This window comes from Micromys minutus (assembly GCF_963924665.1).
Source record: "Micromys minutus genome assembly, chromosome: 7".
In the NCBI taxonomy this organism is placed as follows: Eukaryota; Metazoa; Chordata; class Mammalia; order Rodentia; family Muridae; genus Micromys; species Micromys minutus.
This window is the reverse complement of record NC_137976.1, coordinates 4,255,903-4,267,295: the sequence shown is the minus strand read 5'-3', so window position 1 is coordinate 4,267,295 and position 11,393 is coordinate 4,255,903.

The following is an 11,393-nucleotide window of genomic DNA, read 5'->3' as shown; positions in this document are numbered from 1 at the left end:
ACTCTGGAGTCTAGACTCACTGCAAAAGGCTCTGAGGGAAAAGAGAAACCCCAAACTCACCCAAGGCCCCAACCACTCAGGGTATAAGAGTGTGAGTGAGTGTGTGTGTACGTTTGTTTTCACGTATGTGCACGTGGGGCCAGAGGGACAACCTCAGCTGTTGTTCAGGCGCCGCCCACTTTGTCTTGTGAGAGTTTTTCATTGGCCCAGAACTGGACCCAGCAGGTTGTCTGGCCAATCTGTGGGCCCTAAGCACTAGCTCTGTTTCCAGAGCATCCACACCGCGAGCACGTGCTGCCAAACCTAGCTTTTTAAAAGGTGAGTTCTGGATACCAACCTTAGGACCTTGTGCCTAGCGTCAGTCTCCAGCTCAGCTGTGGTTTCTAGCTAGTGTTGAGTCTCAGACACATGGATGACCCTTTTAGTTTAGGAGTCAGTGGGCCCAGCTTTCTTAACCAGCTTATTGTGACCGGAAGGACAAGACCCCGATTTGTTTCCCTTGAAAGTCCCCCGAACACCAACTGCGGGATTTTCTGCCTTCGTCACAGTTTTTCACTGTTACCGAGAGAAGGATGTGCAGGAAGGGAGCAGCGTTCATCTCACAGCCGGGCAGCGGAGACGGCAGCGGCGACAGGCAGCGGTGACCGGCAGCGGTGACCTGCAGCGGCAAGGATCTTCAGTGTACAGATCCCGAGCGAGGACTCCACCTTATGAGTTTGGCAGCCGTGTAGTTGAAAGCGGGAGAGTGGTGGAAGGCTGGGGTCTCACAGGCTCGGAAGTGACAGAAAGGTTCTGTGCCCTTCTGTCCCCAGAGAATCCATCTATCCCGTGCCTCTGGTGTCGCCTTGTGGTTTCTCCAACGTCCATTGTGGCCATAGGCCTTTGCCGCAGTCAAAGGGATGAGGCGGTGCAGTCTTAAACTTCCAGCCTCCAAAACAGCGATGGAAACATTGTTGCGACTGGACGTTCAAAGAGAGCAGTGGTTAGTGTTAGCGATGCCTTCCCAGCTCTGTCTACCCATGAACCCATCTGTAGCCAACTTTTATGAAAATGGGATTATGAGGACCGTTCTGTTTTATGACTTATTTGCTAGTTCCTATTCTATTAAATATATATAATTTTTACTTTTAAAATTTTATTATTTTATTTTTTGTATGTGGGTGTGTTTTCCCACCTGTATGTATGTGCACCTTATACATGTCTGATGCCTGAAGAGGCTGGAAGATGGCACTGGTCACCTGGAACTGGATTTACAGATGGTTGTGAGCTGCCACTCGGGACCTCTGCAATGGCAGCAGGTGCTCTCAAACACCGAGCCATCTCTCCAGCCCCTCTTCCATCATTGCTATGGGTGGGTGATTAGTACATTCTGTCTCACACGTGTGGCAAATTTAATCAGTTTTGGGGTGCTCCAAATGTCTTTATTGTTCTAAGCAACCAGGAGTTAGGCATCTTTCTAGAAGTATTTTTGTACATCTGTTGGCTTCTTTTACAGGATAAGTTTTTGTGCATAAAAGGGCCAGTTTAAGGGACAGGGATTGTTTGAGTTTTGAGGGTTGCTCTTTTGGAATACTGTTCTAAATGACTCTTACCTGTCAAAAATGAGAAAGCAGCACTTTATATATATATATAATTCCCTATTCTTGTAGAATAAAATGTCATTTCACTACTGGTTTGATATTTTGGAGTTTTAAAAAATATTAACCCTAATTTTGGACATGGGGTTTTGCCATACACTGCAGGATCACCTGCACCAGCCTCTTGAATGCTGGAACTATAGGAATAAATTTACTTTTTATTGGGCTTAATTCATATAAAGTGAAATTGTTATAAGCATACCACTCTGTGGATTTTAATGTATAGAAATGTTCATTTAACTTTAACCCTGACTGAAATATACATTTCCAACTCCTCCAGAAAGTTCTTTGTGCCTCTCCCAGTTAATTTCCTATGTTCCCTCTTGTCTGCCCATAACCCTCATATACTGGAAATACTCAGTACCTGTGCCTGGCTTGCTTCCTTCCTTGTCTGCCTGCACCCCTTCTTTCTTCTCTCTCTCTCTCTCTCTCTCTCTCTCTCTCTCTCTTTCTCTCTCTTCCTTTTCTTTCCTCCCCTCCTTCCTTCCTTTCCTTCATTCTTTATTTCCTTCCTTCCTTCTTCCCTTCCTTTCTTTTTTTTTTCTTTTTCTTCCTTCCTTTTCAAGTTTTGAGACAGGATCTCTCTGTGTAACCTTGACTGTCCTGGAACTCACTCTGTAGACCAGGCTGGCCTCAAACTCACAGATCCACCTGCCCCTGCATCCCAAGTGCTGGGATTAAAGGCAGGGTCCTGGCCTCTTATACGCAACTCTGTCTGTCAGATTCATCCATATGGTATGCCCATTCATTCATAGCTTGTGCCTTCTTATTGGGTGCATAGTCATGTATGAACAAACCACTCCTTACTCATTCTTTCTTCTGTGGAAGGAAATCTTGATTTTTTTTTTCTACTTGATTTTGCTATGGCTGGGGAGATTCAGGCTCTCACATCCTGGGAGCAGAAGGAGGTGTGGTCACTCTGTATATTTAGCTGTAGTAGATATTTCTAAATAGTTTTCTGAGTGGCTGTATCAACTTACCCACTTGAGAACTGCAGTTGCTCCATACCCTTGCCAGCCCTGTGGTATTTTTAGTTCTTTGAATCAAATGGTTTTTGCTTGTTTTTCTTTATATTTGTTATTATATTATGTAATGTATATCTTAAGATTCCACACACTCTATCATTTGGATTTCTATGTTTCCTTCCCATCTCTTCCCGTCTTACTAATTGCTTTTTGGGTGGCAATGAAATGGCATCTTGTTATATAGCCCATGATGGGCTTGAACTTGAAATTCTCTTGTCTGAACCTCCCCAGTGCTGAGGTGACAGATGTGTGCAGTCACTCAAAGCCCAGATTGCTCCCTTTCCGGGATTGCTTATTTGAGAAGGCTTCTTTCTTTTGTAGCAGGGAGATTGTATTTCTTATTGATTTTTGGGGTTATTATTATAACGCTTGGCTTTGCTTGTTGTCTTTACGTCTGCTCATCCTTGAACAAAACAAGACGGAGTGCTGATAAATCTGGACACTCTCCCGCTGGCTGAAAGCTGCTCTAAGATTGTTCTGAACAATCCTGAGTCCTGACACTTTGCTGAAGACCCTCAGAACAGATACAATAGATATCGTCTTTAGTCTCACTTTTAGTGATTGTCAGGGTGGATTCAGACCTAGGTGGCTGGACCACAGAGGGACAGGGTGCCCACCGCAGAGGGACAGTGACAGAGCTGCTTCTTTTCAAGGCTGTTGGCAAGGATCGTGGAATCTCTTCTAGAACCATTTTTGAGATGGTGGTCTCATCCTATTGTGGGGGTTCTGTGTAGAACAGGTGTGAGCCCTCATTCTGATTCTCCACAGAAGGGGTCACTGTGCGACTGAGATTTCTGATGCATCATCAGAGACAACTTTGGTGGACATTCACCACTCCACACCCAGGATAGAATGCTCAGTGTCTCCTTGACCCCTTGTGGTGGTCTGAATAGGTGTAGCTCTCATTGGCCCATGGGGAATTGGCACTATTAGGAGGTGTGGCCTTGTTGGAGTAGGTGTGGCTTTGTTAGAGGAAGTGGGAGATGGGCTTTGAGGTCTCCTAGTGCTCAAGTTCCACCCAGTGTGGAACAGGTTCCTCCTGGCTGTCTGTGGAGAACAGTCCCCTTCTTTTTTCTGCAGATCAAGATGTAGGATTCTTGGCTCCTCCAGCACCACTGCCAGGCTTCCTGCCATGATGATAATGGACTGAACTTCTGAACCTGTAATCCAGGCCCAGTTATAAGAGTTGCCTTGGTCATGGTATCTCTTCATAGCAATGAAGCCCTACCTAAGATATAGCAACAGCTTTGTCACCTTGCAGGCTGTGCTGATGCTGTATCCCACACATGGCTTAGGTCTAGAAGGTTTCACCAGGTCAGTCCTGTATCTGCTGGGCTATGCTCACATCGAAAACGAGGCTGTGGTTAATCTTTTCAGTGCCTGCCATCTTTCTTGTTTATTCTCTGTCTCTCTGTGTCTCTCTCTGTGTGTCTCTCTCTGTGTCTCTCCGTGTCAGTCTCTGTCTCTCTCTATCTCTCTCCCACTTTTCTTCTTACTGCATCCCTTTCTTCTACCAAGTTCCCATCATATTCTCAGACCCTTTGGTCCTGTTCTTATTTTAAGTTGTGACCTACTGGGATAAACAAGGGGCTACCTGAACAGGCACAGATGTCATGCTTTCTGTCCCATGGAATATGAGGGACTTGCTCTGAAGACAGTGTTGAAAACAAAGACTTCTGTTCTACCAGCCGCCTCTGGGCAGGTTGGAGCCCCTCGAGCCCTCCCCTCCTGTGACTTGAGTGTCCGTTGGCTCCGTTTTATGCAGACCCTATATACAAGCATCACGGTTGCCACAAGTTCACAGATGCTGCAGCCACATCACACATAAGACAGCACTGCACAGCACTGTATGGGTCTCCAGTCCCTCACCCAGCTTCTACCTTCTTTCTACACACTCTTTCATGCCGTTCCCTGAGCCCGGGTGGGGATGATAAGATTTCTGCTGCCACCATGGTTCTGCTCATTCCACACGTGCCATCTGTAATACATACAAGGAGGCCGTCCAACCTTCAAATACACCCAGGGCAGAAGGAGTCATTGACACTTAAGTTTTGCAGATGAGTATGCTGAATCACAGGTAGACCAGATGTCCCAAGGCTTTAGGGTTCAAACCTAAAGCAGGCTGTATCCTGACTCAGTCCCAGCCACTTGCTGCTAGGAAAATGAGGAGTCAGCTGCAAAAGCCATTGGAGTCACACAGCTGTGGCCCAGGTTATGTCTCCAGTTTTGTGGGGCTTTGAAAGTATCCTTTCTCTTCCTCTCCCTACTTCTCTCTTTTCCTCAGCTTCCCTTCACCCCTTCCCTCCCCCCTCATTTCTCCTTCTCTCTTTCCTTGCTTTTTCAATGGGAGAAGTCGATATGCCCAAGCAGGGTGCTGGCTTGATCCTGCCTTCCCCAATCTCAGACGTCCTTTGAACTACTTTAGTATTCTTACTAGGTGAGTTTGTTATAGCTGCTGCAACAAATTACCACAGATCTGGGAGGTTAGAGCAATAGGAAGTCATCTCCCTATAGTTCTGGCGGTCAAAGGCCAGATGTCTGGAATCGGCTGTCATCTAATGGCCTCGCAAGGTCCGGTCATTTTTAAAGGCTGAATCCAAACCTTGGTGCTTTCCTGGCCATTGGTGACAGCTGGAATCCACTAGGGTCCTGTGGTTTGGAGACACATCACTCTATCTCTGCTCCTGTCTTCATGTCACCTCTCTGGTGGGTCAGATCTCCTCTTCCTCTTTTTAGGACATTAGTCACTGGGCTTAGGATGTCATCCCAAGATCCTTAACTTAATCATGTCTATCCAAATAAGGCCATATTCACAGAATAGTGATAGTTGGGGGGAAATCAGAAAAAAAAATTGGTGACCACCAATTTGACTCCACATCATGGGAATGAATCCAGAGCTGCCCTGTGACCTTCATTTTGTAATCTCCCTGTAGGCTGCATCCTTATTTTAGCTCAGGGAGCACCAAATCCAACCTACTGCCCACCCTTATCCCCCTTTCCAGTCTCCACTCTCCCCCAAGTCTCTCCCCTCCCTTTCAGCCGCCCCCAGTTCCTACCTTCCCCCAACCCCTCCCCATCAGTCCCCCTCCCCCTAGTTCCTACCTTCTTCTTAACTCCCCCCAGTTTCTACCTTCCTCCCCACAGTCCTCACCCTTTTCCCAGTCTCCCACTTATCTCCTAGCCCCCTCCAGTCTTCATCTTTCCCCATTTCCCCCTTCCCTCATCTTCCCTTTCAACCCCTGCCCCCAGACCCACCCTCCCCCACCCCCTCATCCCTCCCAGCCTCCATGGTCTCTCCAGTTTCCCTCACTTGTCATACTGTGCACACCTCTGAGATAGACTTTTTCTCTTCAGCTCCTGTCTGTCATTCTTCACCACACCCGTAGGTCATTTCACCTTACACATCCTTGAACAATGCATCTTGGACAGGGATCCCACTTGCCTGTCTGCCTCCGTCCCTCTGTCCCTTTCTCCCTCCCTCCTTCCTTCTTCCCTTCCTTCCCTTCCTGTCTATTTTTCTCACACACATGAGATTAAGGGGGGTGGGTGGGTTCTGTGTCCACGACGCCCACTTTATCAGTGGATTATCTACTGAGATTCTTTCTCTGTTCAAACTATGAGGAGAACGGTTAGCCTAGAGTAGAGTGGTCTCAGCTGGTTGCTTAGCAAGTAAGGAAGTTATCCGTGGCCTTTACTACCTGATACCGGCTCTCCTGCAGCTGGGGATCCTTGGACCACCAACGGTGGGGAACTGAGATTGTTTCTGTAGGGTGTTGGCCCCAGAAGCCATTGCTACTGCTATAGAAAACAGGGCTGGATAGAAGTTTCTGTGACTTCAGTGTTTGAAGCGAATGTGGCAGAGCCGTCTTTTATGAGCCTCACAAACACTATGCCCTCAGCTCAGAAGATTTACCGTTAGATTGCCTATCAGCTCCTGTCCTAGATTCTCTCTTCCTGTAAGCCTGGCTTATCCCCAACCCCCAACTTGATTGTGTTTCTAGTTGCTGTAGAGCAGCGCATGATGCTGTCAGGAGAGCTTCTCATGACAGTCGGTGACATCCCACTGTCTCTCCTCCCCCTGCCTGGGATTCTCAAGTCTTCCAAATCACGTCTTGTCCCCAGGTGGGTCCCCATCTGGGTCTGGAAGCCCTTAAGGGATGTTAAGATGGAGAAGAAACGTGGTGAGGATGAAGACAACAAGCCAGCAGAAGAAAACAGACAATGAAAATGAGCATAAACATCAAGAGATTTCTACCAATCTCAGCAGAAACTGGTTCTCAGCCCAAAGGAGAAGAAAGAGGAGAGGGAGGAGCAGGATTTGGGATTTAAGCCTGACCAAAGACACAAGTGGTGACTAGGTGGCTGTGTCTGACAGTGGGCAGCTATAGCAAGTTCACATGGTCCTCAGCACACGGGGTAAAGGCTGCAGACAGAATAAGCTGAGAAGCCTCTCAGAGTGCTTGGGAAGCTGGTGGTCTAGAAGGTTCCTGGGATGGCACCACCCACAATGGCCTGGGCCCTCCCCCATTCATCACTAATCAGGAAAATGCCCTACAGCTGGGTCTTAGGAAGGCCTTTTCTCAGCTGAGGCTCCCTCCTTTCAGATAACTTTGTCCTGTGTCAAGTTGACATAAAACTAGCCAGCCCACTGTTGAGGAGATGAAACACCGTTACCAAAAGCAGCTTGGAGAGGAAAGGGTTTGGCTTAATCTTCCACATCACTGTTCATCACCGAAGGATGTCAGGAAGGGAACTCACACAGGGCAGGAAACTGGAGGCAGGAGCTGATGCAGAGGCCATGGAAGGGTGCTGCTCACTGGCTTGCTTCACTAGCTTGCTCAGCCTGCTTTCTTATAGAACCCAGATCACCAGCCCAGGGATGGCTCCACACACCATGGACTGGCCCCTCCCCCATCAATCATTAATTAAGAAAATTCCCCACACGCTTGCCTACAGCCCAATCTTTTGGAGGCATTTTCTCAACTGTGGTTCTCTCCTCTCTGACTTCAGCTTGTGCCAAGTTGACATAAAAGTTACCAGGATAGATTTATTTAACCCATTCTTTTTTAAAGATAACATCATTGGTTAGTATAGAAAGCACTAGGTTTCACTGTGATGTCTCACACATTTGTGAACTTGGTGCCCTTCTTTTCTCTTCCCCATGGCTGTCACCTCCGACCCCTTCCATCTTGTTCCCCCCTTTTCCCTAGACCAAGTCCTTCTATTTTCCTTCTTACACATGCTCTGTTACCCTCTCTGTTTTCCCCTTAAAAGCTTTTCCTCTTATTCCTAGCTTCATAGTTCCCCACACATGTGCACACATGCACATATCATTTTACATCCAGTTTCTGCAAATGAGAGAAAACACGGGAATTTGTCTTTCCTGTGTCAGACTTCTGTCCTTTAACGTGATTATTTCCAGTCTGGCTCATCTTCCTGCCAATCTGTGATTTTGCTTTTCTTTAACACTCTGCTGTGTGTGTGCCATATTTCCCCTGTCCGTTCATCTGTCTGGTTTCGTGTCCTGGCTCCTGGGAATAGTGTAGCAACAACCACGACTTGTTCAGGTGTCTCTCCGGTGTGTTCACTGGGAGCCCGTTGGGTGCACAACCAGGAGTGGTTGAGCTGGGTCATGGGGTAGCTCTGTTTGTGGCCTTTAAAGAACTTTGGTAATGGTTTCCACAGAGGCTGCAAAAAGCTTTCATCCCTCACAGTAAAAAAGGATGCTTTTCCTCCCATATCCTTCCTTGTCAGTGTCTGCTGTTGTTTAGGAAGACGGTCATTCCTACTGCAGCAAGGTGGACTCTCAAACGATGTGTGAGAGAGAGACAGAGACATAGAGAGAGACAGAGTGAGAGACAGAGACAGAGACACAGAGACACAGAGAGAGACAGAGAGTGAGAGACAGAGACAGATAGAGAGAGAGAGGATGGAAAAGATGCACTTGGACCATGACAGGCATGTATAGTTTAAAAGACAAACTCTTGTGTGGGTCCTCCTGTGTGACAGGGCCTCAGCCACCACTGTGTGTTCCAGGTCAATGTGCTTCTGAGGATCACCCCGTCTCCACCTCTTGTCTCGTAGTAGGAGCACTAGGCTTACAGATGTGCCCTTTACACCTAGCTTTTATGTGGTCTCTGGGCATTTGAACTCTAGTCTTTATGCTTTTGCTTCAAGTTCTTTATTCACAGAGCCATCTCTCTGTTTATAAAACAATCTTAATGTGAACTTTTCTAATGGCTAGGAAGTTGAGCATTAAAAAGGTTTTTATTCAGCTTTCTTTTTTTTTTTTTCTTGAAAAAAAAATGTTGAAAATAAGTCTGAGCTGGGAAATTCACTCTCCTGAAATCGAAAAGCCTGGGGTCAAAACTCCTTTAGCTACACTGGGCTGGAAAGCCACAGACCCTGTCAACCCCTATACCGATGCAGATAAAGAATCTCCAGCTTGCTATGAGCATCCAGCTATAAGAGGGCGCCGCCGGTTGTAGAGTGCTTTGTAATGTGTTTAGCATCTTCCTTAGAGCCTGAACAGGATGGTTCATTATGATGGTCCTAAAAATAAGAAACCCCAGATCACTTCCTGGGCTCAGCCTCTGGCTCAGCAATTGTTTGTGAGAATGTTTGTCACTGGATACAGTGATAGGTGGTGTTTGTGGGTGTCACCTTTATCCCAGGGACACAGAGCAGGCAAGGTTGCAGGACTGTGTTTTAAACCATGATCACAGTCATCAACAGTAAGGAGGACATACATTACACGCAATATTTACATGAATACATGAGTGAGTGGGAGGGCGTGGCATATGTATCCTTGTGTGTGGTATGTGGGTATATATGCTATCTGTGTGGTGTATATTTCTGTGATGTGTGTGTGTATGTGTGGTATATGGATTTGTATTGTGTATGTATGTGTGTGGTTTGTGTCTGTGATGTATATATATATGTATGTGTGATATATGGATTTGTGTGTGTGCGTGTGTATTTGTGTGTGCTGTATGTCCGTGATGTATGTGAGTGTATGGATTTCTGTATGAATGTGTGGTGTGTATATTTGTGATGTGTTTGTGTGTGTGTGGTGCATACTACTTCCTAATTTGGTGTGTTCTAGGCAAGGCTTAGGAATCTGTAAATTTGAAGGCTCCACACATGGCTCTTATTATCACTACTTTGAGAGCTGCCCAGACCTTGCTTTTTCTTCATGAAGAAACGCAAGCCCAGGGAGCTGGCACTTCGGTGAAGGTCACACAGCTGAGAGGAGAAGCAGGGCCCAGCGGCCCTGATTCCAGCTCAGTAGGATTGTGATAAACCATCCAAGTGACTTCCTGTGCACTCACAGCTGGAGAGCACACGTCTTGCCTGCAGTGACTGGCCAGGCCGCTCTCCTTAGCCAAGTGTCTGGTGACTGTAGGGGACAGCAGCAGCAGCTGTAGAGGGCCCTGCATCCTGCCAGGAGACCAAGAGTCCTGCATGCCTGCAACATGGTCCAGTCCCCAGGACCCTGGACTCCTATTAGGGATGGCTTGACCTCTTGATGTGTGTGCTCCTGGGGGCGTGTGTCTGGTCTCGTTCAGATCTCAATACTGAACTGCTGTGGGAGGAGAAGGGACAGGAGCCATGACAGCCAAAGTCTTCCCTTTCCCAAGGTCTGTTAGGGGCAGCATGAAGGAAGGCAGGCTAAGGGAGACCAAATGGAGGCTAGAAGGTCTGTGGCGGGCTCCCTCAATATGCTGGCAATATCTCGCTTCTGTATCCAGGGCCAAGTGTAAGGGGTCTGCTTGTTGGGCCTGGTGCTTGCTAGCGTTCCAGCAATTCGTGTCAGGAGAGGGACAGGCAGACACAAATCCATCTGAGCACATAATGAATCACAACCCTGTAGTATTATTCCCTCAAAGACCCTATCTTCCTAATTAATTAACCCATATTGAGAAAAGTACCTGCTTTTAATTATTGTTATTTCTAAATTTCACCCATAAAAATGTGTGCAGATGTTTTCTCTTTGTTTTAAAAGGAATTGTGTAACATCCTTGACTTTGCTTTCTGACTTACAACTTTTCATTGTGTGTGTGTGTGTGTGTGTGTGTGTGTGTGTGTCATTCTTGGTTTTTTATTTGTTTGTTTGTTTTTTGAGACAGGGTCTCACAATGTCCTGAAACTAGCTCTATCAACCAGGGTGACTTGTACTCGGAGAGATCCACTGCCTCTGTCTCCCACGTGTTGGGGCTAAAGGAAGGCCCAGGTCCCCACTGCCTGTGCACGTAAGTAGAGGCAAGACTTTAACATCGAGCGTCCTCCTGCGTTGTTATTTTATGTGTATTGGTGTTTTGACTGCATGTCTGTCTGTCCACCACACATGTGCAGTGCCCACAGAGGCCAGAAGAGGGCATCAAATCCTGGAACTGGAGTTACAGGTAGTTGTGAGCGCTGGGAATTAAACCGGGGATTTAGGATAGTGCTGGTGCTCTTAAATGCTGAGTCAGCTCTCCCGGCTCTCAACGTTATGAGACAAGCTCTCTCACTGAGGCTGGAGCTTACGGCCTCAACCAGAGCATCTAGCCAGGAGACTGCAGGGCTCTTCCTGCCTCTGCCTCCCCAGAACTGAGGGCATGCTGCTGCCACACCTGCCTTTTTATGTGGGTGCTAGAGGTTCAGATACATCATGAGCTTGCGTAGTGAGCTTCCTCAGCTGAGCCATCTCTCAGGCCCTCCCCTCTGCCGCTGTAAAGTAAGTTCGCTG